Here is a 25,564-nt window from a genome sequence, read left to right as displayed (position 1 = left end):
GTTCCTATAAGTCAGGAAACTTGACCTTGTCCTAGTTCTAGCTTTGTCCCAAACCAGACACATGGTCTTGTACATATTATTTAATCTCCTTGGATCTCAATGTAATTATTGGTAAAATGGAGAAGTTGACCTAAATGATCTCTAATTCACTTCTAGTTTTAGTTTTCCATGATTCTGGGAGGGAAGTATGCTACAGTGATGAGGAGAAATAAGATAAAAACATATTTCTTAATGCATTATGTTTCCATGTCACTATGTTCCCTAGAGAACCCAAAATATCTGAAAAGCATCGAGTCATGGATCAAAATGGAGCCAAGACAGCCTATGACATTGTAACCATTGAAGTAAGGTAAATTATAGAATAGCATATAGAGAAATTAAAGAATCATAGAACTAGAATTGGAAGGGACCTCAGAAATCTTCTAGTTCACTCCTGGTTGGGAAAATTGATGCTCAAATAAATTAATTTGACTAAATTCATCCAGGTAGTATTGGAGGCAATATTTGATCCCATGTCATCAGTCTCTAGAGGCAGTCCTCTGACCATTGTTCCTTTGGAGAAGAAAATCAGTTCCATGTAAACATAAAAATCTCTTTCCAGATGTTTCCATAGGACAATGGGTACCCCTGGAAAATTCAAAGCGGAAATCTATCCAATTATTCATCACAGTAGACCTCCTAGACTCAGAGGAAACAGGTACCACTACCCTCATTTTCAAGTTGGAATACTGAGGCACAAGTAGTGAGGTGATATAGTCAAACTATGCAGTAAGATACTCTTATAACTAGAATCAGAACTCCGGGAAGTTTTCTCTATAAACCAGGTCATCGCCCAATTCCCCTTCTCTAGGAAGATTTAAGAGGGAATTGTAAGGTCAACCATAATGCAGATTGAATTAGTGGCTTCCAGAAGGTTGATTGGGATAAAAGGGGAATTTACAAATCCATCAGGGAAAAGGTAACATTATAGAGAAGGCAGAGTAAGTTATAAATGAAAAGGGGTGGCAAATTAATGGGGGCTCTAAAATAGATTAGGATTTTATTTTCTCTGTGGGGCTTGAAAAGCTTTATGTGCAATTAGAGATAAAAGAGTTAAATCTCCCAACACCCCTGTGGGGACAAGGAAGTAAGATGAAAGAATGTGGGCAGGAAACAGGAAAAAGAAAAACAAAGAAGACCCAGATGTATGCTTGACTGAATAGCACCATAGATGTTTCTGCACACCCATTCAGTGTCTTTAATTTAATTTCTAAATATGTTCTTCATCAATTAGTTACAGATGTATGAAAGGACCCACTTCTGTTGCTGAGAAAAGGAATGAAAATGATTGAGATTGTGATAATAATCCACAAACATTTTTTAAGTAGCAGTTATGTTAGGCACTATGCTAAGCACTTGGGATACAAAGAAAAGCAAAACCGAACCAAAAATAGCCCCTGCTCTCAAAGAACTCAGCCATTTAATGGAGAAAAGAATACTAACAATAATGTACAAACAAGCTCCTTATAGGATAAATTGGAGATAATTTCAAGGGCATTAAAAGAAACTAGACAGTTTTTATGCAGAAAATGGATGTTAGCTGGACAGTAAGGAAGTCAGAGAAACCAAGAAATGGTTCTGAGCATGAAGAAAATTACAATCATAGGGGACAGATGGAAATAAATAAAAGTATCATATGCAAAGAACAGCATGCTGGGCAGTGTTTGTGGATCACAAAGTATGAACTGGAAGGTAAAGCATAAAATGATTGCAAATGGAGAAAAGCTATAAAAATGAATGGCTATGAGGGACTTTTAAAAACCCAAACAGATGATTTTCTATTTAATCCTGAAAGTTATAGGGCAAGAATGGAGTTTATGGAATGGAGGAAGAAGAGGAGTGACAAGACTTCCCCTCAATATCTCTAGCTACCTCTCTGTGGCTTTTAGAGAAGGAAGTTCACAAAGGAATGAGGTATTCCACAAATGGACAGAAAGATATTTTCTGGTGTAGAAGGAATGAGAGTACAGTGAAGGTGAAATTTGAATTCAGTGTTATCTTTTTTTCCAAATTCAATGTTGTTTTTCTATGAGAACTTCAGATCCTGAAATGAAACTCTTGATGAAGGCTCAGCTCTGCTGTTACAAAGCTATGTAAGGGCAGCTCCAGAGCATAGTGGAGAGTGTGTCAGGCTTGGAGTCAGGAGGATCTGGGTTCAAAGCTGTGTGGTTCTAGATAAGTTACTTAACTCCAATTGCCTAGCCATTACTGCTCTTCTATTTTGGAATCAATACTCTGTGCAAATTCTAAGACAGAGGGTAAGGATTTAAGTGGGAGGAAAGAGCTATGTGACTTTGAGTAAATCCCTTCACCTTCTTGTGGACAAGTCCCTTAATGTGAAAGAGATCAAGAGAGTGCAATGAGCTTATGATTCCCACTATTGAGAATGCCCAAAGATTCACTGAAATGTCAAGGTTTGGTGAATTGGATAACAACAAAAGAAAGGCAACCATACTGGTAAAAAATCTGAAAATTGAGTCAAACATGAACACATTGAAGGATTTAACAGAGTAAAAAGAGATTAACATGATCATGATAGTGACTTCCAAAAAATTTCAAGGGTCATCATGAAAAAAAAAGGATTAGGTTTGTGCTATCATCTTCAGAGGACAAAATTTAGTATCAGATTGTAGAGTTTAAATAAGTATACAGACTTCAGCTCAATACAAGGAAAAACTTCTTAAAAACCAGATCCATTCAATAGTTCAGTGGGCTACCCCAGAAGCATTTAAGAGTTTTCATCACTGAACATCTTGAAGAGGCAAGACTACTTGTTGGCACATCATAGAAGGGGTTACTCTATAGGACTGCATTAAACCAAAAGGCTTCTTGGGTCCTTCCACTTCTGGGGCCCTATGACAATACAAAGGACATAGGCTAATTCTCCAAAGAACTAAAAAGTTTATCAATTTAAGTGGCAAATTTTTTAAACCCTTACCTTCCATCTTGGAATCAATACTGGGTATTGGTTCCAAGGCAGAAGAGTGGTAAGGGCTAGGCAATGGGGGTCAAGTGACTGCACAGGGTCACGCAGCTAGGAAGTGTCTGAGGCCATATTTGAACCCAGGACCTCCCATCTCTAGGTCTGGCTTTCAATCCACTGAGCTACCCAGCTGCCCTCCCAAATTTTTTAAGAGTAATTATTTCTAATGAAATTCTTTCTAAAATGTCTTTATTACCCATGCCTCTCTTTGAATACCAAATGTTCTATTCAGCCTTGGCCTTTTCTTCAAGAATGCTTGGAAGTTCTCTATTTCATTAAATATCCATTTCCCTCTGAAGGCTTATGCTCAGTTTTGATGGACACCTTGTAATTTTATATCCCTTGCTATCTATAATATCATATTCCTAGCCCTCTTCTCCTTTAAAGTGGAAGCTACCAAATCTTGTGTGATCCTGACTGTGGCATATTGATATTTGAATTCTTTCTTCATGGCTACTTGTAACATTTTTTTCCTGACCTAGGAGCTCAGAAATGTGGCTATACTATTCCCAGGAATTATAATTTTGGAATGGAGCTCAGAAATGTGGCTATACTATTCCCAGGAATTATAATTTTGGAATGAATCTATGTGGTTCAGTGGCTAGGTTGGAGTCAAGAAGATTCATCTTCCTGAGTTCAAATCTAGCCTCAGACACTGATTATCTATATGACCCTGGGCAAATCACCTATTTGCCTCAGATTCCTAATCTGTAAAATTATCTGGAGAAGCGAATGAAATTATCTTTGCCCAGAAAACCCCAAATGGGGTCACAGAGAACAGAACACAATTTTAAGAAAACTTCTAAAAATGATTTCACAAAGTGATTGATGGATTCTTCCATTTGTATTTTACACTATGAATCCAAGATACTGAGGAAGTTGTCCTTTATAATTTCTTGAAACATGTACTCTAGTCTCTTTCTTTGATCATGTTTTTCAAGCAGTTGAGTAATTATTACATTGTCTTTCCTTGATCTATTTTGCAGGTCAGTTGATTTTTAGGTGAGATATTTCACAGTTTCTTCTATCTTTTTATCGTTTGACTTTGCTTTATTGTTTCTTAAAGTCTCACAGAGTAATGACAAACTTCCACTTGCCCAGTTCTAAAATTGGAATTATTTTCTTCAGTGAGTTTTTATAACTCCATTTGTCCATTTCTGCTTTTTAAAAATTTCATTATTTTATTTTTCCAATTAGATGTAATAATCTTTTGCTACTGAAAATATAATATTCAAATTGTCTCCCTCCTGTTCTCTCCCTCCTCCCTGAGATTGTAAGCAATTTTGATCTAAGATACCTATATGATCTTGCAAAATATATTTCCAAATTGGTCATGTTGTGAGAGAACATTTATCTGAAACCAAAACCCCAAATTAACACACAAAGAAATAAAGTGAAAATGCCTCAACCTGCATTCAAACTCCATCAGTTCTTTATCTGGAAGTGAATAACATTTTTTGTTTTAAGTCCTTTAGAATTGTCTTGTATCAGTGTATTGCTCAGAATAGCTAAATTTTTAAGAGTTAATCCTAATACAATATTGCTGTTACTGTGTATAATATTCTCTTCTGCTCACTTCAATGTGCACAGGTTCACAAGGCCTTTCCAGGTTTTTCTGAGATCATCCTTTTCATCATTCTTATAGCACATTAGTATTCTATTACAATTATATACCACAATTTGTTCAGCTACTTCCCAATTGATGGACATTCCCTTAATTTCCAATTCTTTGCCACAACAAAAAAAAGTGCTACTTTTGTGCAGCTTTTGTACAAATATATCTTTTTCCTTTCTCAAAAAAAATCTCATTGGGGTACAGATATAGTAGTGGTACTACTGGATTGAAAAGTATGAATAATTTTATAGGTCTTGAGACAGAGTTCCAAATTGCCTTCCAGAATGATTGGATCAATTCACAAGTTTAATTTTCTGTTCAGGTCTGCTCTTTTCATCAGGAATGCTTGGATATCCTCTATTTCATTAAAGGAACATTTTTCCCCTGATCAGATATACTCAGTTTTGCTCAGTAGGTTATTCTTGGTGGTAAACCTAGCTCTTTCACTTGTTGGAATATCATATTTCAAGTTCTCTGATCCTTTAATGTAGAAGCTGCTATGTCCTGTGTAATCCTGACTGTATCTCCATAATATTTTAATTTCTTCCTTATAATTATTTGCAATATTTTTCTCTTTGGCCTAGGAGTTCTAGAACTTGGCTATAGTATTCTTGAGTATTTTTTGTATGGAAATATCTTTCAGGAAGTAATTTGTGGATTATTTCAACTTCTATTTTACCCCCTAGTTCAAGAATATCAGGGAGTGGGTAGAAGGGAGGGATGGAAATAATGTGATTATTGTAACCAAGGAATGATGTTTTAAATTGACTAAATAAACTTATTCAAATGGGAAAAAAAGAATATCAGGGAATTTTGATAATTTCTTGTAACAAGATATCTAGGCTTCTTTTCTTATCATGGCTTTCAGATCTAAAAAAAATCAATTGTCTCTTCTGGTTCTATTTTATAGAGTAATTGCATTTCTCATGAGATATTTCATATTTTATCCCACTTTTTCATTTTTTGAATTTATTTTATTGTTTCTTGATGTCACCTGAAGTCTTTAGCTTCCACTTAGCTTTTCCAATTTTTTAAAATAATTTTCTTCAGTAAGATTTTAAACTTTGTTTGTTTAAACTAATACTTTTTAAGAAATTATTTTCTTCATTGGACTTGTGCCTCTTTTCCCCCCCAGTTAGTCAAATCTTCTTTTAAAAATAATTCTTTTCTTCAATGTATTTTTGTGCCTCTTTTACTATTTCTTCCCTTTGTTTCTTCTATTTGATTTTTAAATCCTTTTGTGCTTGAAAGCAATTCCAATTTTTCTTTGAAGTTATGTATGTAATTGCCTTGATTTCATTGTCTCTTTCTTAGTTAGTGTCTTAATCTACCTTATTTCCATAATATTTTTCTAGGGTTAAGTAATTTTTTTTTAATGTTTGCTCATTTTCCAAGCCTTTTTCTTGACTTTTATTTTTATCTTAATGGTATGCTCTGTTTCCAGGGTCACTCCCGTGAACATCAGTATTTTCTTGCTGCTACCCTCAGATATAGTTCTACATTTCTTCAAGTTTTAGTTTTTCCAATATTGTATAATGGGTTGTGTGCTGATATCTCTGAAATTCACCTCCCGCTAATTATTCAGTCTTACTCATGACTTGGTATTAGTTTGCAAAGTCAGGCACACTGTTGGGATTGAGGGCCTCTCCATGGTCTTCTGCTAGCACCTGGGGCCTCACCAAGGGCCTCACTGCAGGCTTATAGTGGTGAGACAAACTGTGGCCTTCTGTGTTCTGAGGCTCAGAACCTCAATGAGGACTTGGCCAGGCACTGTTTTTAAGGTTATAGTTTCTTTAGTATTTTTGGTCCTCTTTCTAGACCATCAATTCTCTTTTCATAAATTTCTTGCATTATTCTATTTATTTTTCCAATTTTTCCTATACTATTCACCCTTTTCTCTCACTCTTCCAGGAATTCCTGCTGGCCTTTGACCAAATTAGCATTTTTCTTTGAGTCTTTGCTTATAACTATTTTCACATTGTTATCTTCTTCTAAGTTCATGTTTTGTAGTTGCCTTTTATGACCTTTTATTTGCTGTTTCTTAGCCTATTTATTTACTTTTAACTTTATGTTAAATTGTGCTCTGCTCACATAGGGGTAGGAGCATCCTGTGCCAAGCTTTAGACATTTTTTGTGGTTATAGTTTCAGAATTAGGTATGAGGCTCTACAAGTTTTCAGGGTTTCCAAGTTTGTGGGATACCAAGAAAGGTGTGATAACTGCTCTTCTCATCTTCACTCTAGTTTTTACACAGGAAAGGTACCTGCTGCCTAGCTCTAGTGGTCCTATTGGTCCTAGAATAGATCCCCTGTTCTCCTGTAGTCACAAGTGCTAGCAGTTTTCTTGACTCTAGAACTGTGACCAGGGTTGCCCCCACCCCCCAGGTTCTTCTCTGTTTGGGAATTATGATACAGAACTGCTTATACACAATAGAGTTTTTGATCAGTGCCAGCTATACCCAGCACCAACAAAGAGTTTCCTATAATTTCTTTCTGAACAATTGTCCAACCTTTTTACCATCTCTGGGCTATGAACTCCTAAAACTACTGTCACTACTGCAGCTATTATTCCTGTCTCAAAGACTCATTGCTGATGCTCCTGCCATGCTCCAAGTCTATGCCCACTTTGGTATTATAGACCTATCATGCAGACTTTCCAAGTTGTCTTGGGCTGGAAAAGCATTTCCCTCTGATCTTTTGTTATCTCTGCCACTCCAAAATTTTATTTGAGGCATTATTTTAAAGTTGTTTGGGGGGGGGGGATATAGAGGGAGTTCAACCAGGCCCCAGTTTGTGTTCCACCATCTGGATCATCACATTCATTTCTGAGTATGCCTCTCTCAACTCCCCAACTTAGCAAGCCATCCCATATATCAAAGAATAAAGAAGTAAGAACAACCAACACATGAACCATTTCTGCTCAATGTAGGCAATAGCTCAATGTCCCATGTCCACCATTTTCTGCATCTAAAAAAAAAGAGGGCTACAAGTTCATTATCTCAGTTTCCATCTGAGACCAATCTTGGTCAATATAGAAATCGAGGGTTCAGTTTGAGTTTTTATTATTATCTTTTTGGGTCACATTGCTGTAGTCATTGAATGTGTTGTCACTGCTTACTTCTCTTGGCATCAAGTGATCATCTAAATTAGAGGCAAGACAAAAGCTATAAGTAGCATTCATCTAGAAGTCAGGAAACTTGGGTTTTAGTTGTGACTCTGCCTGAGTCTATGTCTTTTTCTGTATCTCTTTGGATTTTATCAGTACAGTAAATTCCTAGGGCTGAAACATCTAATTCTGTTGTTGCCTGGATCACAAGAGGCTAATTGAGATGTCCCTGGTCATATATGTACTATGTACCAGAAGCAGAACTTGAATCCAGGACTTCCCAAGTCTCAAGACCAATCCTTTATCCTATACCATACTGCTTCCTGTTTGGTTTTGTAGGCATATAGAATATCAAGTTGAAAAGGTTATAGGTTGTATAGTCTAATTCCTATATATGCCCTATCCATATCTATTTTCCTCTTTCCCTCTGCACACATTATGGTGAAATTTGTTGTTATAAAGTTTTGTGACCTTGGCATTTTTACTCTCTTGGTCTTCAGTTTTCATGTCTATAAAAAGAAGATAGATGTTGGAAAGGCAATTTAGGATAGTGGAAAGGTCACTGGAATAGAAATATGTTAATAAAACTCATGTGACCATAGGTAAGTCTTACCTCTTTGGGATTTGTTTTCCCCTTTATAAAATGAGGTGCCTCAGCTAATAGATCTTTCCTATCCCTTCTAGGTCTGTCATTCCATGATTAAATTATCTCTAGTATCCTTTTCCAGTTTCTAAGTCTCCAATTTTATAATTCCATGGCCATCCCCAGAAAAACAATCCAAATTTCATTTCAGAATCACCAGCTGAATTCTTAAGTCCAGATTCTAGAAGGATCCAGAATCTACTTAATTTGGCTAGTTTTCTCTTTCTTAAAATGATCAAGACAAAAATCTGTTCATTATTATTAGTGATACACCATTGTTCCTCCTCCCCTTATTCACCCTTGCCTCCTGCCTCCTTTTACATAATTGAAATCATTAACCTTCTCATTTCATGAAAAAAGCATGGCTTGGGGCATTGGCACTGAAGTGAAGCACTCAAAGCCTTGGGGAGTGGCAGGTTGACAGTGCCTGCCCCTGGCTGAAGTGATATACTGTAAATCTCTACAAGTCAGAACCAAATGCCCAGGCCCAGATGAAATGTTATTCTCATTTGGCCATGGGCGAGAAGGGTAAAAACCTAACAACTATGTCTTAGTTTCATCTTCCCATTAGGAGAGTGAAGGGTATGGGTTTCTACACCCCTCAGGGAGTTAGGGGAACAGTGCTGGCATTTCATTTTGAGTCTGGAGTCATCCACTATGACCATCCGGAGGCGTGTGCCCGCCAGTCCCATTCCTCCAACTATATTTAGTCCATTATGAATATGGAAGAGCATTGAAAATGATTCACACAGACATCCCTCTGTCCAGCCTAATAACATCAAAGTCATTAATGGCAAATGGTAAGTTTATCCTGACAGTGCGTCCTGGAAAAATCTAAGCCCATGCCTTCTCCTGCCTGTTCTAATAGAGAGCCTGAATGTAAATAACCCTGTATTCACTACTCCCACCTCTTCCCCCCTCTCCATCCTCTAGCCACAACCAGTACCCAGGAAGGGAGTGGGAAGGTCGCTATCGCCTAATGTTGGCTTTTGAGGAAATGCTGAGCCAGCAGAGAGTCTGGCCGTAGCAAAGCAAAGAATGAGAAATGAAGCAGAGTTTTGGGAAAGCCTTTATATTGGCCAGTGGATAATATAAACTGCCTCTTTCTTCCTACGTTTGTGGGTCTCTCATTTTTTTAAACACTTCAGCCCTGTCACAATCCTCACCCACACCATTCCATACCACCACTGCCATTCTGGTTATGGGTGTCAAATCTTGACACATAAAGATCAGTAGATCTGGAAGGATGCTGAGAGATTTTGAGCCACCAAATTTTTTTTTAAAAATCACTAACTTGCCTGTTTTAAAGAAAAAGAAAAAATGCCCATGGAACCATAAATTCTAACCTGGAAACAGTCTTCAAACTCCCTTAGTTGAACAACATCATTATTATAGATGAGAATACTAAGTCCCAGAGAGAAGGGACTTGTTCAAAGTCACACCATAGTGAGGAGTAAAACCAGGATTTAAGTCCAGACCTTCTCATTCCAAGTCCAATGCTCTCTACCATGTTTTCATCTGGAAAGATTCAATGGAAAAAATCCCAAAGCATGACACTTTAATGTACTGTCACTAGCCTATTCTTCCATAAATATTTTTATGTGTAATCTCATTTGTCAATACATGACTTCTAAAGGGTAGGTCATATTATATCCTTTTTACATGTGAGGAAATCAAATAATGGAGGAGGTGATTTGTTACAGGCTTCCTTGTTAAAGTGTAATAGAGATGGAATGAATTCTAAGTCAGGTCTTTTGACTCCCAGTCTTGGTGCATGTACAGGTGTGATAGGAGGACTTTCCTATGAGGGCGTAGGACTTAGAGAATGTGCAATACCCATGTGGAAGCTGGCTGAGCCTGATTCTGGAAATATATTATGGAGCCATTTTTTCCCTTCTGTTTCAGAATATTGACACATATTTCTATTTCTATTTCTTGACTTAATGCCTGATGCTGAACAAATTTTTAAGTTGTTCAGACTACCCCCTTCTTCTAACTTCCTTCTCTTCCATTGAGGTGCCATTTGGCATGATGCCATCTATTTCTCTATTGCGAGTATTCTTTCAGAATTTGAGGTAAAAAAAGCCACCAGAGCTTTAGCAACTGGAGGCCATTGGAAAGTCTGCTGGTAGCAGTATTGGGTAAGTTCAGAGAGGTCCTATCCCTGAAGAGATATCTCCTTGTATTTGCACAACAGACCTGGCAACTGAGACACTATGTCCTACAAACAAAGAAGTACAAGTCAATTTGTTTATCAACTATGCTTTGTCCAGAAGGGAGTCTGAGTAGAGGGTAGGGAGAAAGGGGAATTTCATAACAACCATATAAAGTCTGATCGCACTCCACCCCAAGGATCAAAGTAAGAAAGAACATTGCTGTGGCTTGGGTTTTTGGTGCACCTTCTCAGTAAAAATCCCTTTGCAAAAGTTTTTCAATGTTAATTGGTTAAATGGTACTAGGATGATATTAACCAACAATTTATATCAGAGGGTACCATAAAGATGCCTCCAGCCCTTCAGGGTCAATCCTAGCACCCAGAAGAACCATTCAGGTACCATGGACTCAATATGGTAGCCAGTGTATGAGCTGGGAGATTGAACCCAGGGCCTATGCAATACTCAATCAGAAATTACATATTTAGTGCTTATTATATACCAGGCCCTATGCTAGGTGGTGGGGATAACAGATAAACATGAAATAGTGCTTGATCTAAAGGAAGTTACATTCTACTAGAGGAGACAAAAGTCACACTTACAAGTCCACAAAAATAACTACAAAGCACATAGAAGTTAACCTGGATGATGAGGGGGTATTGGGACTAGCAGATAAAAATGTCTCACCCAGAATATGGCCTTTGAGTGAAAACTTGATGGAAATTATAAAGTCAGAGGTGAGCTGGGAGTACATTCTAGACATATAGAACAAAGGAATTGAAATGTGAGATAGAATGTCCTGTGTCAGGAAGAGGTACCTCACAGGGCTATTATGGTATTACATCTGTCGAGGGTCTTGCTAACCTTAAATAACTATAAGTTTTAAGTATTTTATTGTAATTTGACTCATCCATAGAATGTAGAGAGGAATAATTTGTAATATGGCTGGAAAGGTAGAGTGGTACCAGGTTGGGTAGAGCTCAAAGATAAAACGGGGCTTATATATTAACTTAGAAGTAATAGGGAATGAGAGAGGTAGAGGTGAAATGCTGAGATAACATATATAGTCCAGCCTTTCATTTTATCAATGTGAAAACTGAGTTCTAGAAATGTCAAATGATATTCCCAATGTCACACATGAAAAAAGGGGCAAACTCAGGCATTGAGCCAACATCCTTTGATTCCAAATCCAAGGAATTTCCCACCATTCTGCCTCTAGGAGATCATGCCTGGACAACACATTGGAAAGTGGCTGATATTTTAAACTTGAAAATACATGACAAATTTTTTCTCCTTTGAATCTGAGAATCACCAACTCCCTTAAAATATCTGAGTCTTGCCTTTCTTGTGATTTGTTCTCTAATATCTAAGCATGCTTCTTTTATGTGCTCTTCTTAATGAATTTTTTTCTATGCTGTAGATCCATATATACTAGAAACTTCCATGCTTGATTGATATCACATTTTGTTTGGCACTAGAGGTAGAAAATAAATTGAAATGACCCCAAATAGGTACATTTTCCTTCCTGTAAAGATAAAAACATTTTCCTTTATCATTGTGACTTGTATTGTTAAGTGGGCTTTAAGAGTACCTATCCTGAACTGAAAAAATAGCTTTGCATAACCAGGCATCAAGATCTAGGGGGCAATGAGAGAGCTGAACATTCCTTGGGTGTCAGTTTCAAAGGGCAATTCTCATTGAATCATCATAAGATTATACACTCTGATCTGTCAATGCACTTAGAGGTTATTTAGCCCATCATCTTCACTTTATAAATGAGAAAAATAAGGCCCAGAGACATTAAGTGACTTGGTCAACATCCCACAAGTGTTAAGTTTACAGATCTAAGATTTAAACCAAGACTATCTAACTCCAAACCTAGACTTTCCTTTCCTTTTTCTATTGAAGTTTAGTCATGGAGATGCTCTTATGCAAGACTTCTTATAATTTGACCCCTTTGGAGATATGATTGAATCCATATCTCATAATGAAGAAGATGTTAAGATCATTTCAAGTCAAAGGAAACTTCAGAGCCCCCTTGAGTACAGTTCCTTCATCTTGCAGATTAAGTATTTGAGTCACAGAAAGACTTAGTGGCTTTTCCAGGTTCAAAAAACTAGGAAGGTAGGGGCAGCTGGGTGGCAACTGGGTGGCTCAGTGGATTGAGATCCAGGCCCAGAGATAGGAAATCCTGGGTTCAAATCTTAGCCTCAGACACTTCCTAGCTGTGTGACCCTGGGCAAGCCATTTGACCTCCATTGCCTCCACTCTTCTGCCTTAGAGTCAATACCACAGTATTGCTTCTAAGGTGGAACGTAAAGGTTAAAAAAAAAAAACTAGGAAGGTGTCTGAGGTGGTTATGAACTGAGGTGCCTTGATTCTTAAGTCTAGTTTCCTATTCAATATACCATGCCACTGGGGCAATGACCCAGATATTCCTATTCCCCTTCTTCCCTTTTCCTAATCCTTATGTCACTGGGAATCTCAAATTAAGTCATAAGCTTTCACAGGTGAGATAAAATGATTTTGCTTTGTGTTTGGTCACTATAATTTTTCTGCAAAACCTCTAAGTCACTGGGCAGTAGTCATTATATTAGTCTATAACACAGCCTCACAGTAACCTGGATTAGATATAGAAGGTAGTATTATTCCAGTTTTTTAAAAACTTTTAAAATACTGGGTATTGATTCCAAGGTAGAAGAATAGTAAAGAGAAGGCAATGGGGGTTACGTGACTTGCAGATTTGAACCCAGAACCTCTTGTTTCTGGTCTGAGCTTTCAATCAAGTGAGTTACCTAGCTGATCCTTATTATTCCAGTAGACAGCTTAAACTCATGTCCAAAACCAAACTCATTTCTTCCCCCCAAATCATTCCTTCATTGAAAACTTCCTCATTTTTATTGAAGGCATCACTATCCTCCCAGTCTTCTGGGGTGTACAACCTAGCTTTCATCCTTGAATACATTCTCACCTCCACCCCTACTACCAATCAGTTGCCATGTTTTACCTTTCTTACATACACTTTTTCTATCCTCTGCTACTGCCACTGCCCTGGTGCAAACTTTTGACACTTGGACTACTGCAATAGCTTCCTGGTTGGTGTACTTGCACAAGTCTCTCCTTACTCTGATGGTTTCCTGTCACATCCAGAATGAAATATAAAGTACTATTTGGTTTGCAAAGCTTTTCATAATTTGTCTCTCCATCTCACCCCCTTTTACATACCTTCCAGTATTATTTTTGCACCTTATGTCTTTCCATCCAGGTAATCTATTATAAAATGTCATTGGCCTCTTCACTGTTCCTCAAGCAAGACACTCCAGCTTCAGACTGAGCATTTTCATTGCCTGTCTACCACCCATGAAATGTTCTCCTTTCTCACCACTTCTTCAACATTTCCTGACTTCCTTCAAGTCACAGATAAAATCACGACTTTTATAGGAAGCTTTTCCCACATCCCCTTAATACATGTGTAACCTCTGTTCATTCACTCCAATATATTTTATATATGCCTTGTTTACACATGGCTATTCATATATTGTTTCCCCTATTAGGCTGTGAGTTCCTCATAGACAAAGACTGTCTTTTACCTGTCTTTGTATATCCAGCACTTAGCACAGTGTCTGGCACATAGTAGGCACTTAATAAATATTTATTGACTGACTCGGTTATAAAATTCAGTGATCCTTCCACTATGCAAAACAGCCTCTATAGGGATATGACTTTTCCAGTGCCACCTCTCTGGCTTATCACAAAGCCCAATATAAGCCCTGGACTTCATGAATCTGACTCCATTGCTTTTCTACAGAGCAATGGTTGACTGCCTTGCTGAGAGATGGCAAAGTGAGCTTTCAAAAGATTAGATGACCTCTTAGGTCTCTTCTAATGCTAAGATTTTATGCTTCTGGGAAAGGCTTACTCCAATCAATCAATCAAGTATTAATTAAATGAATGAGTAAAAGTGACTATTTCTGGCACCAGTAAAGGGGATATGCTTGGGGGAGGGCCAGCACCTCTCAAATCATACTTTGTGGGTAACTGCCTAGGGCATCTTATGCAGTGTCTCATCTCTAGAAATTCCATCCCTTAAAAATCTGTTTTGGAAAGTTCTGACCATGGTTACTGTGCAGCATCATGGATCTGTCTTTTACCTGCTGAACAGAGGGTATGTGGCCCTAGGTGCTAGGGTACCTAAGTAGAAGACTCAAAAGCAGAAATTCATAAACATATCGAATAGTGACTGCTATATCTGATAGCCTCTAATCAATGCTAAGCATTGTCCTGCTCTCCCCCCTCATATAAATTATCTTGTACAACATTAATAGGAACAAAAATAGCTTATCCCATCATAACAATTTACATTGGGTGTCATACTTTTATCACTTCAACTTTACCAAATAGATACTGCAAGAAAACATCTCTATTTAAAAATAAGGAACCTGAGTCAAGGAGAAATTACTTAATGTGCCTGATCTCACATATGTAGCGGATCATATTGTATCACCGAGTTAGGTATCAGACCTAGAATTAGAATCCCAAACCCCATGCTCATTTTTTTTTATTTCTGGATGGATTATAGAATGGAACAAACTCAGGACTGGATTGCCACATATTGGAAAGAACACAGGAGTGGACTGGGAAGCCAGAGAATTGTCATCTAGTTAATGGGTTTGTCACTAACTGAAACTATACAACTTTCTCCATTTTTCTACAAGATGGGAGGTCACATTTTCTACTGAATATGAATTACCCAGATATGACTCTGATATCCAGACCTGTATGCTCATAGAATTGTCTTTTGCATTTGTACCTTCTCTACAGAACTCCAATGAATACCAGAATGATGTAACAAGGTTTCATTATATTATGTGGTGAATACTCCTAGGAGTATTGACTAGAAAGATTACTTGTACCTCATGGTCTTCCTCCTCTCCAGTAAGAAAGAAAAGAAAGAAATGGAAAGGAAACTATATTTATTCACATACACATAGTCATAAATACACATGTATATTTCTATATACACATTTTAGATGTATACATATATGTATGTATATTTATATGTATATATTCACCTATATGTCTGTATATTCTTTCAGGAAAACCTTTCCACTATACAGAAAGATTACATATCTATATATAATACATTGCATAAATTATATATTAATAATTAATAATGACCTGGTACATATTAATTATATATAATATATGAGCTTTAGTTTCTTGAACATACTATGTAATATGTTTCTATATATTATATATGTATATAATATGTAGCTTTCATTTAATATATTTTCATTTTGTTTCTTCCAATATACATATGTGTATATGTATGCATATATGCACATTATTTATTGATAACATATACACATAATATAATGTACAAATAATATATATGATATATTTGTAGGCTATAGATATACATACATATAGCCATACAGATATATACATATATGCAGATGTGTGTGTAAATTTATTTTTCATGAAAACTCTTACACATTAGGCATATACATATGTATGTATGCATGTATGTATATTTATTTTTAATGGATGTTTCTGAGCCAGATTACAAGTGAAGTTCCCTTACTGCTGTGGTTGCCTATATTGTGAAAAGGGGAGAAATTGCTTTATTCAAACCATTAATGAAATGTCATTGTCAATCCACTTCTAACTGCATCATGTGTTTTTATTCTTTGCATTTCAAAAGAAAGACAGTCTACAAAGACAGGGTTTCAAGATACCATCTTACTACCTCTGAAGAAGAATCCTATCTCATCCTGATTTCTGGATTAAGGCTTTGTCTACAAAATTAAATATTAAATCACTTAAACATCAAACATCCAAACAATAACAAACTCCACATCAAATATTCAAAAATCTCTCTACTAGGACATTTTTCTTAGATTTTTTTCAGATTTCTTTGATGACCCAAACAAATAATGTCATGGTTTGGCCAATTTAGTTTTTTGTTTGCTTGGATTTTTTTTAAAGAAAAGCATTTTTCTAATTATCTTTTCTTCCCTGCTTCCCTGATCTCTCTTTCCCAGACACTCTGTCTTTTTCAAAGCCACAATAAATCTCTAAAAAGGGATAAAAATCTCAAGAAATCAGTAGGTGAGCATTCCATGATTACTACAACAAAGCCATATGGGACTCTTTTAGGAGAGAGAAAGGAAAGTATTGTGCTTGTTTTAATGATGCTCTGTGTCCCTCTTCATCTTCCCTTGCTCTTCCCCAGTGTTGATACCTTCTCCTTCACTTTCCTCAATTCAGGAATGATAATCTATAGCCATTAACTGATTTAACAAATCTTTCTGTCAGTAGGATACTTTATGGAAATTGAAAACTAATTAACGTTTATCTCAGCAGCTAATCACATAAAATCTACTGCGTTGGCATCCCAGGTTCTAAAATAATGACTGCCCCTGAACTTGAGCAGGGAAGATCCTGATAAGGCCTGACAGTCGGCAAGCTGCACTGAGACAGAACAAGTAGGCCTCAGACTCTACTGCTAATGAGAACCACAGGAACTAGGGTAGCTGGGAGTCCCTGGATAAACATAGCCTCATCCAGTGGATTGTCAGTTAGGTAGACAGCCTCACCTGGACTAAGTATGTACACACAAACTCAGGTTAGATTACAATGATAGCTGCATTCCATTTTTTTTTAAATTTCCAATGGTTAATTTGAAAACAGGCAGTAAGTAAATGGCTGCTCTCCAGTTGCTTGTCCAAATTCAAACATGATACCAGAAGATTTTTTATTTCTTTAAACAGGTTTGTGTGTCATAGCCAGAGGGTCTCGAACTTCAGAGATGATTTCTAAAGTCGATGTCAGGTTGTAGAATCAAATGCCCTTATCTTTAGTGTATGTGTGTAATTCTGGAAGGGATAGCAAGGGTCTTGTGCATGTCTATGAGTGATCAGCACCATGGACAGGAGTCATTGCTATTCACACCTCTCTAATCACACACTGCTCCATGTACTTTCCTATTTAAAAATTGATTAATTTTGTCTTTTGTTTAGTCTTCATTTCCTTGACCATGCCATTTTCCTTTCCTGCATCATGGCATTCTATCAGTAGTCTATCTAAATCATTACCTTAGTAAACAATTTAATAGTGTTATATAGTAATAGAATGCAAGCAAAGGACAGGTGAAGCTCAATAGTGCCATCATTTCAATTTCTGCCCAATTCTCAAGACATTGTCTTATTTTCACTGGCTCACGAAGAAGGGTGAAAGAAAACAGAATGTCATTGCTTAATGCAAATCTCCTAAGTTCCCAAAAGTTTAAGGAAGTTGGATTTAGTAACTCACAAGAATGAATATTGACTTATAACTGGAGTTGTTGTTAGATCAAATCATAAAGAAACCTCAACCACATCTTGGCAGGTCTTTGATCTGCTTGCTCATTTTCTCAATTAAGCAGCAACCCATAGTAAACTGCTCTTCCATTGTTAGGGATTAATTTCCCTTCATGAGTCTCTTTAATGTCTTGAAGGAAGTGATCCTACATATGGCCACAATATCCTCCATTTCTTTATCTATCTTTCTCAAGATTCATGGTACAATGAAGAGAGAGGTGATTTGGGTTTAAACTCCACCTATGATACTTGTTGTCTGTGTAACTTTGGACAAGTCATTTAGTTTATTTATCAAGATCTCCATTTTCTTAGGTGTTAAATGCGGGCTTGTATTATGTGGTCCCTGAGATCCCCTCCCTGCTTTAATTCTAGGATCATTTTTAGGATCCCAGGACTTTTGGAAATCATTTTCAAGATTGACAATCAGTACCTCAGTCTTCTGTGGGATGTAGCTGATAGGAAAAAATATGCATATCTTTAGACATATGTCTATCCTCATCTTAGAACTGTTTTGTTCTAGTCATAAAATAAAGAAGAATACTATTATAACAGTCTTGACTTTACTCTGTCACTAATTATCTGTGTGAATTTGAGGAAGACAAAGGACCTCAGTTTCTTCATCTATAAAATATGGGAGATCCTCAAGATCCAAATGATCCCCACAATTCTATAGTTCTAAGAAACTTTAAAATATGAATATAAAGGAGTGTTTTAGAAAAGATAATTTTAGTGATGAGTCTGGAATATTAGTTGAGCAACTGAACAATGGAAATGTAGCCTTTAGTTAATCAACAAGTATTGCAAAGTCTCTATTATATTTCCATAACTAAGCCAGCACAAGAAAAATGAGAGAGCCTATCCCTGGCATTTAGGCCAAATATTTTGGAAGGATATTACATTTATACATGAAATAATTGAAAATAACATAAGAAGTCATTATGGTGTATTGTGGAGTGGTGAGTACATGAGGATTGTGTAGTAGGAGATAAGAGATGGGGAGATCACTGGAGAATGAACCAGTCTAGGAATCTTTGATAAAAAATTAAGAAGGAGCTTGATCTTGAAAATATAGGCTCCTATGATTATAAGCATAATGAAGGAGAGAAATAAGATAGAGCAAATAAGAAGGTGAGAAAAGAAGGAGAAAGAAAAGAAGGAAGGAAGCAGGAATGAAGAAGAAAAGAAGAAAGAAGGAAAGATGAATGTTAAAAAAGGAAGAAAGTGAGGAAGATGGGAAAAATAAAAGAATGTAATCTTACTCATTCTACTGATTCTGAAACTGAGTGTCTGAGAAAGTGACTTGCTCAAGATCATTCAGGGAAAAAAAACAAGTTTATTTGAAGCCTAATCCAAGATTATTTTGACTAGTATTGATAATTGGAAAGGGAAGGATCCAGAGGGAGGAATAATAGTAAGGGAATTCTCTAAGAGGAATGAGAGCATGGAGATAGGGGTTTAAAAATAACCCAATTTTTTAGACTGAATTAGAAAGAGGTATATTTTAGGCTGATTTGGAGGAAGAGAGGATAAGTAGGTAACTAAATAGTAAAGTAAAGTAAAAAACTAAATAGTAAAACATCAACTTTAAGAGATCAAGTCAATGCTGTTGTTTTAAACAAAGCTTGTATGTGAAGAGAAGTCACTTACCATGGAGGCTTTTTTCCAGGATGAAAAAGGGAAAAGGGGAAACTTTCAAAAGCAATTCAAGGGAACCAAGAGAGTAGGGTTTAGTTGGATATAGAGAAACTGGACTTGACCTAAAACCTGGTTTTACCTGGAGTATACCAGGCAAAGATTGTGTTACATTAGATTGTGAACTCCTTGAGAGCAAGGACTATCTTTTTTCCTTTCTTTGATCCCCAGAATGTAGTACAATGTCTAGATTATAGTATAGGCTTAATAAATTCTTACTGTTTAGCTATTGACTGTTTCCTTAAAGCCATTTTCCTCTTATTTTTATTTTTCTCAATTACATGTCATTTAAAAATCTCCATTCTTCCTTCCCTCCCCTTGAAAAAAAAAACAACTATTTATAGAGCTTACATGTATAGTCATGTAAAACATTTCCATTTTAACCATGTTGCAAAAAACTGACCAAAAAATAAGGAAAGAAACAAAAATAAAACATTTTTATTTAAAAAAGATGATTTGATGTGCAATCAGACTCCATTGCCTCTTTCTCGGAGAGGGATAGGATTTTTCATCATAATGTATTAAGAATTGTCTTGGATCATTATATTTCTGAGAGTGACTAAGTCATTTACAGTTTATCATTGCACAATATTGTTGTTGTTGTATACAAAAATTTATTAGTTCTGCTCTCTTCACTTTGCAACAGTTCATCTAAGTCTTTTGAGGTTTTTCTGAAAGCATCCTACTCATCATTTCTTATAGTGTAATAGTATTCCATCACAAAAATATACTGCAATTTTTTCAGTCTTTCCCCAATTGATAAGCATCCCAACCTTAAAGTCTTGAGAAAGAATCACCTAGACACGAAGAGAAAATAGAATGGAACTTTTAAGAAATGAATGGTACATTGAATCAACAGAGAATCAATGGCTGTCTTTATAACCTTCACACTCAAGTTTTCAAATGCCTTCACTGTTATGGAAATTTTCTGCAACAATATTTATTATACACATTCATGTCTGCCTGATCTATGATTCTTCCAGAGGCCTTCCTTCCTTTTTCCTCTTATTTCTTGGGGCACCAGTGGAAAACTGATTCATGGACCTAGAAGATAAACAATGAACAGAAAGAAAAGAAGCCCTTAAATTTGTAGGTTTTAAAAAGTAACTTTGAAAGAAAAGGTTTTGTAAACTGGTAAAAATTTGCCTCACTAGTGATTAGAAAATGTATCCAAATATCTGGGGTTTTTTCCTATCATCCAATCCTTTCCTTTGAAGATAATGGAATCAAGACCAAGAATTTCAATATTAAAAGATACCTTAGAGGTCATTTATTCCAACTCCTATCTAAATGAACAATTCCTCCACAAATCTGATCCCACACATTGTCCAGCTTGTGTCTTTGTGTAAAGACACAAAGTTATGGAAACACCCACTTTCATGAGACAACTCATTTCATTTTCAGCTCTAAAAAAAAAAGAAACCATTTAAGTAGCATGTTAAGGTTTGCAAAAAACTTTACTGTCATTTTGTCCTCATTACCACAATGGGAAGTTAATGCTATTATTGTGTCTTATTTATAGATGCAGAAAATAAGGGAGACAGAATTTAAGAGAATTGTCCAAGTTCACACAGCTAGGAAGTATATGACACTGGATTTGAATGCAAATACTCCTGACTTGGGGGAAGTAGTAAAATGATGCAGTATATAGAGGGCTGGGTCGGAATCCGTTAGACCTGAGTTCAAATCTAGCCTTAGAAACTTCTTAGTTGTGGAACCTTGGGCAAGTCACTTCATCTCTATATGCCAATAGAGAAAGAAATGGCAAACCACTCTAAACCTCATAGAAAGAGGCTCAAAGGGTCACAAAGAGTTAGTTGGACATGACTGAAATGACTGAATAATAACCACAGTTCCTGACTCAGGGTCTAGTACGGTATCCGTCCAGTGAACCAAAATAAGTTTCACAGAAATTTATACCTATTACTCCTGGTTCTGTCCTCTATGATAAAGCAGAATAAGTTTAATCCCTCTTACTCATGGTCTTCCATATAGATGAATAAAATTATATCCAAATGTGTCATAGATCCAGGTCCCTCAATTGTTATATTTTTGGTGTGAAAAAATTAATCCTTGGAAATAAGCAAAGCTATGAATCAGGACTTTATTGTCTTGTTGATTGCCTAGTTTAAGATAGTCCAGATTAAACAAAGTTTAAGTTTAAAAGGGAGTCCTGTGTACACTTTTCCCTTTAGAGATATTTCTAAACATTTATCAACACCTCCCTGAATTCTTCTCTCCTTTACATCTTCTCTTTTCCAGGAAAAATGCCATAATTTGTTAAATTTCATCTCTGATAGCATGGTCATGATGTCCTTTTAGCATTCTGAGCACCCTCCTCTGGGCACTCTCTAGCTTGAGATTCTTTGTAACCATCAAACTTATAGAACTCAACAGAAGAATCAGACAACTTGCCTCAGATCACAGAGTTAGCTAGTAGGAGCGCTGACTAAACAGCAATTTTTTCCTGTTCACCCAAGTTACTTTTCAGTCATTTCCCTCTGACACCAGGAGATGCCTATGCAATAAAAGTGTTAGCTTCACAAGGCTTTTTCGGTTTGGTTTTGTTTTCACTTATTTTAATTACAGGACATGGAGACAGCCTTGCCTTCAGTGTCTCCTAGAAACAATGCCTGTTGACAGGGAGTCTTACTGCAAGGAGACAGAGAAAGTCTGCATCTGGTTTTAAATATCATTGGCACAATAGAATGAAGGCCCCAGTGAATTTGCACAAGACCTTGTATTGTCTCAGAGATCCAAGGGTGCCTTCGTGATGGATTTTTCTTTCTTTCTTTTTTATTTATTTTTTTAGTAGCTGAACAGAGGAAGTATGTGTTTTGCAGAGAAAGAGCCATATTGCATTACAAGGTTTCTTCAAATCTTCTGTGATTCTGGAGGGGTTTTCCAAATGGAATTAGAGGGAAAAAAATATATAATTATATATAGTTTTAAAATTAATATTTTATTAATAATTTTTAATTTTTTCTAGATTACAATACAATTATTCAATATTCATTTTCTGATATTTTGCAATCCAGGTTCTCTCTTTCCCTTTACTCTTCTCCCCCCCCCAAGAAGGAAGATAATATTATATAGTTTGTACATGTTATCATGTGATACATATTTCTAGGTTCATCATGTTATGAGAGAAGACACATATGTCTCCACTACATATTATTTGACATTACTGACCATTATTTTCTCCTAAATACTCTCTTCTCTTTAAGTTTCTATGACATCAAAAATCTTGATTATCTTCTGACCCATCTAGCCATTCCTCTCTTTTTCTGATCCTTAATATATATTCTATCTCCCTACTGGGATAGTACCCCAAGGATCTCTCTCTAGGCTCTCTTTTTTTTCTTTTTTGAAAATTTATTTAATTAGTCAATTTAGAACATTTTTCCTTGAGTTTTTTTTTCTAATTCAGTAAAAAAGTTTTTTGATAGTTCGATTCATATGGCACTAAATTAGTTTAGGTAGGATTGTCATTTTTATTATGTTAGCTTGTCCTACCCATAAGCAATTAATATTTTTCCATTTATTTAGATCTGGTTTTAACTGTGTGGAGAGTGTTTTGTAGTTGTGTTCATATAGTTTCTGTGTTTGTCTTGGCAGATAGATTCCTAAGTATTTTATATTTTCTAGGGTGATTTTAAATGGAATTTCTCTTTCTAATTCTTGCTGCTGAGATGTGCTGGAGATATATAGAAATGCTGATGACTTATGTGGGTTTAATTTGTATCCTACTACTTTGCTAAAGTTGGTGATTATTTCCATTAGTTTTTTAGTTGATTCTCTAGGATTCTTTAAGTAGACCATCATATCATCTGCAAAGAGTGACAGCTTGGTCTCCTCATTGTCTATTTTATTACCTTCAATTTCTTTTTCTTCCCTAATTGCTACTGCTAGTGTTTCTATTACAAAGTTAAATAATAGAGGTGATAATGGTCATTCTTGTTTCACTCCTGATCTTACTGGGAAGGCTTCTAGTTTATCACCTTTGCATATGATGTTTGCTGATGATTTTTGATATATGCCATTTATAATTCTTAGGAAAGGCCCTTCTATTCCTATACTTTCTAGTATTTTCAATAGGAATGAATGTTGTATTTTGTCAAAGGTTTTTTCCTGTATCTATTGGGATAATCATGTAATTTTTGTCGGTTTGTGGTCAATTATGGTTTCCCTAATATTGAACCATCATTGTATACCTGGTATAAATCCCACCTGACCATAATAAATAACCCCTGTGATCACTTGCTGGAGTCTTTTTGCTAGTATTCTATTTAAAGTTTTTGCATCTATGTTCATTAAAGAGATTGGTCTATAGTTTTCTTTCTCTGTTTTTGACCTTCCTGGCTTTGGAATCAGCACCATATTTGTGTCATGAAAGGAATTTGGTAGAACTCCTTCTTTGCTTATTCTGTCAAATAGTTTATATAATATTGGGTTTAGTTGTTCTTTGAATGTTTGATAGAATTCATTTCTGAATCTATCTGGTCCTGGGGATTTTTTTCTTAGGGAGTTCTTTAATGGCTTGTTTGATTTCTTTTTCTGATATAGGGTTATTTAGGTATTCTATTTCTTCTGTTAATCTAGGCAATTTATATTTTTGTAAGTATTCATCCATATCACCTAGATTGACATATTTATTGACATATAATTGGGCATAAGAGTTTTTAATATTTGCCTTAATTTCCTCTTCATTAGAGGTGATATCTTCCTTTTCATCTTTGATACTGTTAATTTTTTTCTTTCCTTTTATAAATTACATTGACCAGTACTTTGTCTATTTTATTTGTTTTTTTTCAAAATACCACCTTCTAATCTTATTTATTAAATCAATAGTTCTTTGACTTTCAATTTTATTAAATTCTCCTTTCATTTATAGGATATCTAATTTAGTCTTCATCTGAGGATTTTTAATTTGTTCACTTTCTAGTTTTTTTTTTTAATTTGCATGCCCAATTCATTGACCTCTGCCCTCCTTAATTTGTCAATATATGAACTCAATGTTATAAATTTCCCCCTGAGTACTGCTTTGGCTGCATCTCATAGATTTTGAAAGGATGTCTCATCATTGTCATTTTCTTCAATGAAATTATTGTTTCTATGATTTGTTCATTAAGTAACCGATTTTGGAGAATCTTATTATTTAATTTCCAATTAATTTTTTTTTATTTTCCTCTCCATGTATCCTTACTAGTTATTATTTTTATTGCATTGTGATCTGAAAGGTTTGCATTTAGTATTTCTGTTCTTTTGCACTTGTTTGCAATGCTTTTATGCCCTAGTACATGGCCAATCTTTGTGAATGTACCATGTGCTGCTGAAAAGAAGATGCATTCCTTTTTGTCCCTGTTTATTTTTCTCCACATATCTACTAAGTCTGATTTTTCTAAGATTTCATTCATTACTCCTTATATATTTTGGGTTTGACTTATCTAGTTCAGATAGAGGAAGGTTCAGGTCTCCCACTAGCATAGTTTTTATATCTATTTCATCCTTGAGTTCCACTAGTTTCTTCTTTAGAAATTTGGATGCTATGCCATTTAGTGCATACATGTTGAGTAACTAATGATATTTCCTCGTTGTCTATCCTGACTTTTATCAGGATTTAATCACTTTCCCTATCTCTTTTGACTAGATCTATTTTTACTTTGACTTTATCAGATATCATGATTGCAACTCCTGCCTTCTTTTTCTCGGTTGATGACCAATATAATTTGCTCCATCTGCTTACCTTTATCCTATGTGTGTCTACCTTTCTCATGTGTGTTTCTTGTAGACAACATATTGTAGGATTTTGGTTTCTAATCCACCCTGCTATTTGCTAGTGTTTTATGGGTGAGTTCATTCCATTCACATTCAGAGTTATGATTACCAGCCATGTATTTCCCAACATTTTGATTTCCACTCCTAGTCATGCTCTTTCTTCTTTCACTATTTCCTTCTACACCAGTGCTTTGTT

This window comes from Monodelphis domestica, chromosome 2, assembly GCF_027887165.1.
Source record: "Monodelphis domestica isolate mMonDom1 chromosome 2, mMonDom1.pri, whole genome shotgun sequence".
NCBI lineage: Eukaryota > Metazoa > Chordata > Mammalia > Didelphimorphia > Didelphidae > Monodelphis > Monodelphis domestica.
Note: the sequence above shows the minus strand (reverse complement) of the source record.